The sequence below is a fragment of the Anabrus simplex genome, chromosome 3 (genome assembly GCF_040414725.1).
Source record: "Anabrus simplex isolate iqAnaSimp1 chromosome 3, ASM4041472v1, whole genome shotgun sequence".
Lineage (NCBI taxonomy): Eukaryota > Metazoa > Arthropoda > Insecta > Orthoptera > Tettigoniidae > Anabrus > Anabrus simplex.
Genome location: NC_090267.1, coordinates 354,154,627 through 354,167,664, shown reverse-complemented (window position 1 = coordinate 354,167,664; position 13,038 = coordinate 354,154,627). Strand labels below are relative to the sequence as shown.

General features: G+C 39.1%; 1 non-coding gene across 1 annotated transcript; it reads left to right on the top strand.

Moving 5' to 3' along the window:
* The first annotated feature begins 3,786 nt into the window (after window positions 1-3,786).
* Window positions 3,787-3,863, top strand: TRNAS-CGA (transfer RNA serine (anticodon CGA)). The gene has a single exon. It is a non-coding gene; the product is annotated as a tRNA-Ser (tRNA).
* The last annotated feature ends 9,175 nt before the right edge of the window (window positions 3,864-13,038 follow it).

Below are 13,038 nucleotides of genomic sequence, written 5' to 3'. Positions count from 1 at the left end.
ATGACATGCAAAAATAATCAAAACCGACCAATATTAGTGTCCGCAGTTTACGAGTCGCTGAGATGAATTGTGACACTCTGGATGCCATTTAAGTTCAAGTTCAGCATGGGGGTTCAGAAGGGGTGAAAAAGACAATGTTCAAAAATGACCCGAAGGAGTGTTGATTCGATAGTTTTCAAGGTTCCTAGGCTGATTGGTGACAATTCCAGTGACAGTTGGAATCGAGTATATTAAAAAACCAAGTATATACACACAGTTATAACGTGCTTTTATTTTTTGTTTGAAAGCACCACCCACTTCCAAGACAATCTGGGGTGCCACAAGGAAACAGTTCAACGCGAAACTAAATAATCTCAAATTAAAACTTACAATTATAGGCCTACACATAGTAATATTTCTAAATCTACAAAAGAGTTCGTAAATTATCAATCAACGTCACAGTAAAGAAATCTACAAAATTTCGCTTCAAACAGGTAATAAAAATCGAAAAACTAAACATTCAAGAAAAGCACCCGAGCAAAACCATGCATTACAGCATACAAATAGTGTTATTAATAAATAAATAAATAAATAAATAAATAAATAAATAAATAAATAAATAAATAAATAAATAAATAAATAAATAAATAAATAAATAAATAAATCACCATTGATCTGCATTTATGGCTGAGTGAGAAAAGAGATTTCCGTTTCAAATGTTTACGAATTATTCGAGGTGAACATTTTAGCTGACTCGCCCTGTATATCACATTTAGATTCAAAATTCACATTTTGTCACACTCCCTAGTACTTGCTAAGATAATTCCCGTCTATCACATTATTACAGAAAATTAGTATTTAGCTCATAATATTATAATTAATGGATAACGCAAATAGAAACCTTCAGAAGCACTTAATAATTCCCCAAAACAGCAAAACCCGCATTTATTTTGAATATGAAATTTGGAACTCGGACGGGTCAGATAGTGTTATTCAGTGTTATTAGGCAGTGGTAAGAAATAAGTCAACGAAGGTACATAACAGACGTACTGACCTCCACTCACGGCCTTGAAGGGCTAAAGGTCGATAAAGCCCAGGATATAAAAACACCAGCGGTCAAACAGCCTGAGAGACGAATGTTGTTGCGAGGAAGATTTATTGTACTATCTAATTTCATTGGCAATGCACGGCATCGAGTGACAAATCAATAAAATATTCGCCAATAATTAACTAATGACAGGCTCATTATTAGAGCCAGGAACAAGTTTCTTGAACACTCTTTCATGTCTGGCTACTGGAGAGGCATCTCTTGTCCAGCAATTCCTCTTCTCAATCACCATGATCATTATTATCGACCACACTATCAGTCAATAGTATACGGCCCTACTCTACTTACTAGCGCATTTCAGATGAGAAGAACACGCGGTCAGTTAGGGGAGCTGTACGACGTGGGATTTGTGATTACAATTCCGGCTTCGAAAACAGACGGCGGTCACTTTCAGTGAAGAGATCTGTCGATTCAAAGGCCTGGAGTGGCCCTTCAGAAGACCTTAATGCTTTTTTATCATTTATTTATTTATTTATTTATTTATTTATTTATTTATTTACCGGGCGAGCTGGCCGTGCGGTTAGGGGTGCGCAGCTGTGAGCTTGCATCCGGGGTTTGAAACCCACAGTCGGCAGCCCTGAAGATGGTTTTCCGTGGTTTCCCATTTTCACACCAGGAAAATGCTGGAGCTGTACCTTAATTAAGGTCACGGCCACTTCATTCCTACTCCTAGCCCTTTCCTCAATATCGCCACAAGACCTATCTGTGTCGGTGATACGTAAAACAGATTCTAAAAAATATATTTATTCATTATTTATACCATTCATGAAAAACAATACAAAGTAAAAAAAATGCTACATAATATTTACAGTATATTATACAAACACACATAACAGAGGAACAATGTGATCGTTATATTATTAGGTCGAGAGAATGTATCTACTGAACGGCGAACGGGCTTGTCACAAGACAATTGGAAGCTTCTCCTTCGTATGCTCGAACTCTACACTCAGATGTGAACCAAGGATAGATAATCAGCACCTCATTCGCACGGGGAGGGGGAAGGAAAGGATATCACCCCACTTGAAGAGAGATTCAGTACATATTCCTTGACAGGTGCCTTTCCTATTAATTCATGATATTCTTGGAAGATATGAGGTAGAAACAGATTTGTTTATTTCTAGGACAAATGCTGAGGACTGACCTTGGAGGTTCAGTCGCGTCAAAACAGATCCCTACTACATTGACGGATGCCTGGATTCAAATCTGCCTCTCTGGAGGCCAAGAATGTCATCACAGACAGGCAGGTTCCGGTTTGACATAAATTTTCATATTCTCCGACGTGAGCTACTTGCCTTGGTGGAAGCGGTAGCATGATATTACTAAGAATTAGAACAAGAGTCTGATAACGTCACTGATCAATCACATGGAATAATTAAGCCAGGTGTTAATCAACTTCACACAGGGACTGTTTAACCAAACTGGAGCACAGTATTCAGCTGCGGAACAGACCAGTCCTAAAGCAGAGCATCTCAACGTACCCGCAGAAGATCCGCAAGTCGTCCTATATGATTTTAGTATTATTTTATTACGCTTTCTGATTTCGGCTGCTATGTTTTCAGGATCCTATTTTAATGCCAGTATCAAGCTGATTTCTTCGCGTGGTGCCGTGCAAGAGCACTGGGATTAAATTTCACAGCAGTGAACTGAACATAAGCATCAGGCTGCCAGACTACCTCGTGGCAAAATCAAAATATGAAAAACCATTCAGTCCGAATGGCTCTTTTCAAAGTCTCATTAACATTGTTGAACTAAGTACTGAAAGAATTAATCGATCCAAAGTATCAAGAATGTTTATAATTATTAGCAGAATATAAAACAATGCTACTTTTCATAAGATATTTCTAACTCACAATCTACTGGGGAGCTTGTTGACAATCCGCTGATTAAGACAAGCCAACACAACCAATTTCTAGAAACTCTACGCCAAAGGAAAAATGAGAAGAGGGCAACGAGGAAGGAGGGTGAAGCCATGAGAGTATTGAGGAAGGACCAGCAACTAGTTAAGATAACTGAGTGGCTTATACTCTTCATGTTTGGATTGACATATCTGTATGAACTTCTGAAATTAAAACCGTCATATCTCATTTGTTTGGAGATTTTTCAACGTGTATTAAAAGTACTGTGGAAAAAATGAACTGACTTGTAATGCAGAAACATTCTTTCTATGGCGACGATGGGATACGGAAAGCCTAGGAGTGGGAAGGAAGCGGCCATGACCTTAATTAAGGTTTAGCCCCAGCATTTGCCTGGTGTGAAAATGGGGAACCACGGAAAACCATCTTCAGGGCTGCCGACAGTGGGATTCGAACCCACTATCTCCCGGATGCAAGCTCACAGCTGCGCGACTCTAACCGCACGGCTAACTCGCCTGGTACTGCTGAATCAAGTTATCGGTGATAACCAAATTCAGAAAATTGGTAGAGCAACCAACGCGAAATCGGGAGGTTGTGGGTTCGGATCCCACTGGTGTCCGGCTGGCCATTTTTGTTCTGTACTTAACATCTCTTCAACACGTACTACATGTACGTAACACGATCTAATACGTTGAAAGTCTGTTTCGATTACAATGCGGTCGTGAAAATTCAATATTCATTGACGTGCCCCACAACGGGCGACTTAAACGCACTCTACAGTGTGCTAGCAGCAGTGCCAGACCTGTAGCTCAGATCCTTTCAAACAGAACAAAGATGGCCTAGGCCACCATAGCTCAATTGGTAGAGCAACCGACGCGAAATCGGGAGGTTGTGGGTTCGGATCCCACTGGTGTCCGGCTGGCCATTTTTGTTCTGTACTTAACATCTCTTCAACACGTACTACATGTACGTAACACGACCTAATACGTTGAAAGTCTGTTTCGATCAGAAAATTTTCTTCAGTTATTTCTAGGGTCTCTCCGATTAATTTTGAGTTTTAGCCAGAGGTTTAAGGCTGGATGCTCGATCTGATGCCACACGTCTATTATTAGGTGAAAATTCTAATCCTGGTTGCTTGGCTGTCTGGGCAGAAAGTAGGGTAATTCCGGGAGAGTTGCCGCACTTTTTATGTCTTTTGTTATATCTCGGTATATTTACTTTAAAAATTGTTGCAAATTCATCGAGCATAATTTGAAAACATGTACATTTGATCAGGGATGAACAAAATATTGGCAATTGAAAGTAAATGGGAGAAAGGAGTGAACAAAGGAATTGTTGCATCTGCGGCGTCTCTCCCTGGATCCCGGTATAGATGCCGACTTTGCTCAGGAGAGATGCCGCGAGTAAAATAATTAATGACAAAAGCAAATTTAAGCCAATTTCTTCAACTTTGATATAACCGAACACTAGAACGTACTACAAGACAATTATATCCACATAATATAATCATTCATTGGAAAAAAATCTATCTGATAATTTACAACATTAAAATCATATTTTAATTTCGATTTACTATAAATGTGCATGTGCAATGGATTCTTCACTGTGTTATATAAAACCCCACGGCACTTAACACCCTTGAAATGGCTCTGGCCTGCACAGCGACCGCTGCTAAACCCGAAAGCCAACTATCAGGGAGAGACGCCGCACCCTCCTGTTTTCATACGTCAAGGCTATCATGGCCCAAAATTAGCTTACTCTCAACTACAGTTATGTTTCTGACGTCTACTGTACTAAAAACGTCTGATTTAAGCATTTGAAGCCAACTTAATATACAATAAATTAACACACGCAAAAAGTTTGTCAGGAGGAAACATGTACTCGCCTCATGATATCGGCTATAATTGGCGTAATATACGAGCAAATTTCGTCACACTCGCAGACAGTAGTTCTTCCTTAGAAACTGAAAAACCACACATATTGCCATCTAGCTGTAACGATGGGAACCTTTAGCTACAGTGTATGCGGCATCTCTACCGGGGCGGCATCTGTCCCGGATTTACCTTAATCAGCTGACTCATTGCGCTTATCACGATCCTGGCTATCAAACAAACAAACAAACAAAACAAACAAACAAACAAACAAACAAACAAACAAATAAATAAACAAATAAACAAATAAATAAATAAATAAATAAATAAATAAATAAATTAAATAAACGCGAATAATGACAATAAAAACACCGAAGAACTCCTTTTCCGTTCACTTTTCATTGAGATGGTAACGTAAAGCTGTTGCAGTTTCCTACAGAACATTGTGTTCCGGCCGGTTGAGAAGAGTTCGGACTCGGAAAATCAAATAATTCGGTACTTTACCCTAGCAACTATAGAATAACTAGAAATGTCCTGGTTGAATTGGTGAATCACGAGTAGTTGCTGTTCACTATAGGACACTGTGTTCCGGCTAGTTGAAAAGAATTAGGACTGTGAAAATCAAATATTGTGGTACTTTAACCTAGCAACTATACAATACATTGAAATTTTCTGGAAATATTGGTGAAATAGCAATAATAATAATAATAATAATAATAATAATAATAATAATAATAATAATAATAATAATAATAATAATAATAATAATAATTGTACCGGACGTACACCTCTACGACGCAAGTTCAAATCTTGCGCCAATTGAAACTTCTCTATAGGAGAAACCCTGAACTGTAACAACCGAATTAACTCTCCTGATTATCAGAAGATGTCACCGTGTGTTTTTGATTTGCTTTTGTTTTTCATTGATCAAGAAGTGTGGACATTCTCTAACAGATGTCTCTACCAAAAACTATGATAACGCACTCTGGTGTAAAGGAATGAACTTTCTTGGATAAATTTTGTATTCATAAGTTTTGTCTTTACTAAATTTTGTTCTGTGGTTTGTGGGTTGGCAATATTAATCCTTCCTTTCCGCCTGTTTTGAATTTAGCCAATCAGTAATTTCTGTAATTAATTTTCCTCCAATCATAGCTTTCTTCTTCGAATTTCCATGTGTAACTCTTAGTCAACCAATAAAAATTGAGTGGGTGTGTCTACTCATTCCTGAAAGGTCTCGAATTTTCCACGAGGGTATAAAACTGCTGATTTTCTTGTCTCCGGACCATTCGTATAACATCTTCTCAGTGTGTGAATATGTAGCAGGGGGCGGGAAGCGCCTCTTTCTTCAGGCAGCAGATCTTCAACAAGGTAATGGCCTTTTAACATCTTTATTTCCTGCTAGCTCAGCAGTTTAACTCTCGGGGAAGGTTCGAAACCTTTAATATGTAAACTATTAAACATGTAAACCCTTTTCCTGGTAAACTTCATTTTTCTTGAACTTTAATTCGGGGATAGAGAGTGCTTTCCCTCTCGAGCTCCCCTTCTTTTTTGGAATTTGTTTTCGTGAAAGTTTCTTCTCTTCCTTAATGTCTTCTCTTCCTTAAGTTTTCTCATACGAGTCACCTCCCTAGCTTGGGATTAGCCCCTGTGCATCGCCCTAGCGCCACTTAGGTTTTAAAATATGTATTTAGGAGTCCAGGTTCTTTGTAAGTGTGCCTTGAGGGCAGTTAGAAGTATAGTCTGTTTATGGCCTTCTGATAAGCTTGAACTATTGAGAGCGAGTCAGCTCTTTCTGGTATTTTGAAAGGTGCCTCTAGGAGGCTTGACATTACGAGGTGGGAGCAAATGCTCCATGTAATTAGGGGTTTTCTGCCCTTTGGTAATTTGTGGTTGTGAGCTGAGGGCTCAGGAATTGTAACTTGGGGCACGAAGCCCAGAACTTGTTAATACCCGAAACTCTTGTTTTCGTTTGTAAAAGCATTATTATACCTGAATTTTCATTGTTATTTCACCTAGTGAAAAGTTGTTAAATATTGTTGTCTGTTGAAAATATAAACTTTATTTAAATTTTAAATTCATCTTTCGGACTTATACTTAGACCCATTCCAGCCCGCACCTTCTTTCACCTCTGCTGTTCCACAGATACCTAGGAACAATAATAATAAAGACCTCCATCATCGATGTGGAGTAATCCTTCGATCGCGTTCCTAGATATATTGTCTGGGCAGCACTACAACATATGACCATATTTCATCAAAACATATTATTTAAATGTTCTAAACATATTTATTCACTAGCTGATGTACCCGTGCTTCGCTACGGGATTCTCAGAAAGACTGACTTTGTGGTTTTCCTAACTGAAATCAACATAGGTCATTACAAAAACGTAAGTATGAATGTAGCGATTAAAAGCAATGCTATCATATAAAATACTTGATCAAATGGAAAGCCGCACGTTTTATCACTTTTAACGAACAGTGCTGCGGTTAGATTGCGGTGCCAATCTAATAGTCCAAAGTTCCAGAGCTGGGATGATCAGGCCGCAGATTGCCATGAACACTCATCTGTCATTATTCCGCTAAATATGCACACTGTTCATTCCAATCAGTACCTCAGAGTAGGGATTGAATAGCCCGAATGCTATGATGATCCAGTGTGTTACGTACCAGTAGTATCAGAAAATTTATAAACCAGGGGAATGGCATGCTAAAGAAGAAAGTTATCTAACTTACCAGCTACTTCCCATCAATATTCAGGCAGGCTGTTACACTCAGTACGACTGGGCGAGTTGACCGTGTGGTTAGCGGTGCGCAGCTGTGAGCTTGCATCCGAGAGATAGTGGATTCGAACCCCATTGTCGGCAGCGCTGAAGATGGAATTCCGTGGTTTCTCACTTTCAAACCAGTCAAATGTTGGGCCTGTACCTTAATTAAGGCCTAAGTCACTCCTAGCCCTTTCCTATCCCATCGTCGCCATAAAACCTATCTATGTCGGTGCAACGTAAATCAAATAAAAAATACTCTGTACGCAGCAGTAATCCTATCTACTGGAGATGAGGGGCAACAGAAGACACAAAGCACATCACCACAAACAATGGTCAATGTAATGTTATTGTTGATCAGTGTTATGAGCTTTCTATATTGTAGGCCTACATATTTAGTTTTCTTTCGACTCTGTGATTTGTAAAATATTTTATACCGTAAACTGTAGTTTCTTATTCTCCGACTTTACATACCGATTTTCATTAAATACTGTTTACCCATTTTCTCGTTTCTCGGCGCTGATATGGACTTAGTAACAAAAATTCAAATTCATGAATATCTTGGTGATCATAGCCAATACGGTAACAATGTATAAGACATGAATAATAGGAAATTTAATACTATATAACCTTAGTTATCTAGCATTCATCGACTACACTTCTAATAAGAAATATTTGAGAATTACATTTTAGGCCTTCCCTTAAACTACCATTTCACTCAGCGTGAATAAAATAATTTACAGCCTAGACTATAGCGACTTATTTTCTGACTTTGCATACCGATTTTCATCAAGATAGGACTACTAATAACAACAATATTTGAGAATTAAATTTTAGGTCTTCCCCTAAACTACCATTTTTCTCAGCGTGAATATAATTATTGACAGCCTAGATTGTAGCAATTCATTCCCCAACTTTGCATACCCTTTTCTTTAAAATACGACCACTAATAACATAAATAGTTGAGAATTCAATTTTAGGCCTTCCCTAAACTATACCATTTCACTCAGCGTGAGTAAAATGATTTATAGCCTAGATTGTAGAGGCTCATGCCCCGACTTCACATACCGATTTTCATTAGACCACTAATAACATAAATGGTTGAGAATTCAATTTTAGGTCTTCCCCTAAACTACCATTTCACTCAGCGTGAGCAAAATGATTTATAGCCTAGATTGTAGAGGCTCATCTCCCGACTTCACATACCGATTTTGATTAAATTTTCTTCAACCGTTTTCTCGTGATGCGTGTACAGACAGACAGACAGACAGACAGACAGACAGACAGACAGACAGACAGACAGACAGACAGACAGACAGACAGACAGACAGACAGACAGACAGACAGACAGACAGACAGACAGACAGACAGACAGACAGACAGACAGACAGACATTACGGAAAAGTAAAAAAGTGCATTTTCTTGTTACTATGGACATGACCGATACAGAAACACCATTATTTTCAAATTCTGACCAATGTACAGACAAAACTCTTATTTTATATATATAGATTAAGAAGGAAAAAATACAATTCACAGACCATTATATGAGCCGTCTCATATATTGGACACCATGCATGGATGTCCCTAATGCTACATATTATCGCACACAATATTAATAGTTTGAGAGAAATTACCATTCATGTATGTCTTTCAGCACTGAAGTAGGTGAAACTGACTACTCGATTAGTATTGACTTACTGTTTCCGAATACTTCAGGATGCAGAAGTTCGTTCCTTACAGGGTGTGGTATTTCTGAAAACATTTCACATGGAGTCCCACGTTAGCGTTCCCTTTACACTGGGCACATCTTCCTGCGTTGGAATTTTTTGAGGCCAATGATGCTTTCTGTCATATCGCACATCTGGGAATAGTGATGTGCTGAATCGACCCTGACGAGAAGGTGTCCCGTGCTGCTTGAGAAGCGACACTGTTAAGTAGCGCCGGAATTTCAGAAGGGGTTCAGCGCTGTTGTCTGGTTTCAACGTGCGGTACAGAAGCCATGCATTTACAACGCTGACATCTGAGAAATAGGCAAATATAACCCACTACCACTTCTTCTGTCTTATACTAGATCTATATGTCTAAACATGTTTATCCATTTGATCAACACCTCCTATTCCTTTATTGTAAGATGAGCACATTTTTGGCTGACTAACAGTGAACATCCCGCCTTTCTCACTTGATCAGCTTGTACTTGAACCAATACTGAGCTCTTCAAACTTTGTGCCGATGGTCACTACATTGTCATAATTCCAACGGATTAGGAGTATTTTATCACAGCTTCTGTAATCATAAGATCTTTTAGATTCTCTCTTCATATCTGCTTTACATTTCATAGGGCACTTCTCCATTCTGTTCTCTTGCATGGTTCCAGTAGCACAGCACCCCTTTGATGCAAGGTACTTCAATAATTTGACAGATCCAAAGTAATTATCGAAAAAACAACTTGTGCCTCCATTACGTTGGGCACTAGCTGCATCGGTAAGGGATAAAACAACATCACCTCCCAGGACAAGTTCTATTTTCTTCCCATCCTCTCGGATGAAAGCCACAATATATCCACTACTGGAACAGAGAGACCAATTTTTAAAACCGCATCGAATTGGTTTCCATCTTATGAATTGTTTAACATGGTGTTTCCCATAATAACAAATCATGCTCCCTTCTATTAACAGGTGTTCATCCATTGCTCCATACTTTTTGAATGAATCTCCATGGCTGTCCAACAATGGCCTCAATTTATACAATCTGTCTTTCCCATCGTGTTGACTATTATCATTTAGGCACAGATGCCTTAAAAGTGTCACAAATCTGTTACATCGTATACTCTGAGCCAGGAGTGTTGGAATATCACTTTATTTCGACCAATACATCCTCTTATTTGGATATTTAGCATATCTAGACATGAGTATTCCTCCAATTACAACCAACAGTTCTACAATTGTCATGTCAAGGGTAAGATTTTTCTGAAACGCATACAAATTTGATAGAGAACAAATGTTATTCAGCACTTCATTCGCGAAATACAACTTGAAATTATCTAATTCTGTTGAACACATAAGCACATCATCCGAGAGGGTCTAGAATTGCACGTCGTATTCAAAGCATATGAGGGCTTTGTTTTCTTCCATCGTAATGTACCTAAATTGAAATAAATATGTGGTTATGGGTCTACATTGGTTTCGTTTTCTGCGTTTTCTTGCACATTACAGTCACCAAACTTAGGCCTTTTTGGCTGGGAATATTCACTGTGCTGCACTGTTTCTGAAATAGCGCACCGGACGAGTTGGCCGTGAAGTTAGGGGCGCGCAGCTGCGAGCTTACATCTGGGAGATACTGCATTCGAACCCCACTGTCGGCAGCCGTGAATATAGTTTTCCGTGGTTTCCCATTTTCACGCCAGGAAAATGCTGGGACTGTACCTTAATCAAGGCCACGGCCGATTCGTACCCACTCCTAGCCATTTCATATTCTATCGTCGCCATAAGACGGTACTACGTAAAACAAATTCTAAAAAAAGAATATAATAGCGCAATGATCTATATCATCTGAGCTATCATCACTACAAATAACTTGCAGTTCTGCTTGACTGTGAAGCATTTCCCTTCTTACTTTATTCACATTTCGTTCGTGTTCGTCGTCTGACTTGTCACTATCCTCATCAGTTTCACAACCATCATCGGGTGGAGTCGCATGTATCAAAGCTTACTCGGGTGTGGCTTCTTCTTCAAGAATTTACAGGATTTGGTTTACAGTCAACCTGTAAAATGTGTTATTTTCAGTGAAAATTGAAATGAGGACTAAAGTTTTACGTAGATACAAATTGCATGCTTATATTGACTGGACCTAGATTATCACAAATAATATAAAATACAGGTATGTGACTTGTCATTACGAAAACCCTTTGGGTATCAGCCGGGAACCGAACCACAGCCGCTTAAGTAGCTGTTCGGCTATCACTCTCCCCCCAGTAAATATTGAAAGATAAGGGAATTATTTTGATAATGAATATGAAGCCACTTCTTTGTTCCCTATATTCACATTACCTCAAAACACAAGCTCAGTAATTATTATGTACAGTTCTTCAGTACAATCCGTAGTGCATAGCGTCCAATATATGGGACGCCAAAATATTTTGCTCTATTACAAGGTAACACTTGTTGTGAAGAGTGGAACTTGATGAATATTACATAATAAGTAAAAGTATTTTATCTAACGTTATAATCACATAAATAATAATTTACCTACTGAGTGCGCGCGACAGTGAAATATCTTTCTGCCATCTTCATTATCTGTGAAGAATTGTTACCATTCAAATAATCTATTGATGTGTAACGCTTGAAGTGCTGTATGTTGAAACTTCAAAGAACATACTGTTAGAATGGAAATACTGAGAAATGTCCTACACAGGTTTAGAAATATGTCCACTTGCTTGGTCACGAACGAATCACCATCAACAGTGTTATATGCTCTCACACCATATGAACACTCAATCTAGTGACTAGAAATTTCATGGCAACATCTCTCCTTCCCTACACGACAACATTCTGATGGTGAAATTGTTTTCGACAAGTGAGACTCGAACCAGTTAATCACGGTGTCGGAAGATATAGACTTGACATCTTAACGATTATTATTATTACAATTATTATTGCACGTCTTTGTGGTGCAATGGTTAGTGTGATTACCTGCCACCCCTACCTACAAGCCCGCGTTCGATTCCCACGAAATTAGAAACGTGGTACGAGGGCTCAACGGGATCCACTCAGCCTCGGGAGGTCAACTGAGAAGATGGAGTTCGATTCCCTCCTCATCCATTCTCGAAGTGCTTTTCCGTGTTTCCCCCACTTCTCCTCCAGGCAAATGCTGGGATGGTACCTAACTTATGGCCACGACCGCTTCGTTCCCTCTGCCTAGATCCCTTCCGATCTTCCCATCCCCCCCCACACGGTCCCTGTTCATCATTGCAGGTGAGGCCGCTTGGGCGAGGTATTGGTCCCCCACCCCAGTTGTATCCTCGGACTCAAAGTTTCACGCTCCAGGACACTGCCCATGAGGTGGTAGAGATGGAAACCCTTTCGTTTCAGGTGTAATAATGACCATCTGCATAAGTTTTAGCTTTGGTGTCTGTTTGTTCGTCTCTTTGTCTGTTTGTCTATGTATCTGTCCTTCTATAACTTGAAAACTACTGGATATATTTTCACCAAACTTCATATTTAGAATCCACCTGTCCTTGGGTAGGTTTTCGGGAAAATATTGTTTCTAAAACCCTGAACTGACTGGGGGTTTATACGAAACCGAAACCGTGATTTTGCTACTCCCTCAAAATATACACAACGAAACGTAATGGAAATCTACTGCCTTAATGAAAATTAATTTCTAAAGCTTTTTTCTTATGTGCATCATTTTCATAACAGGATTAATAAGCGAGATATCATTAACGGACCGTTTTTTCGGTAC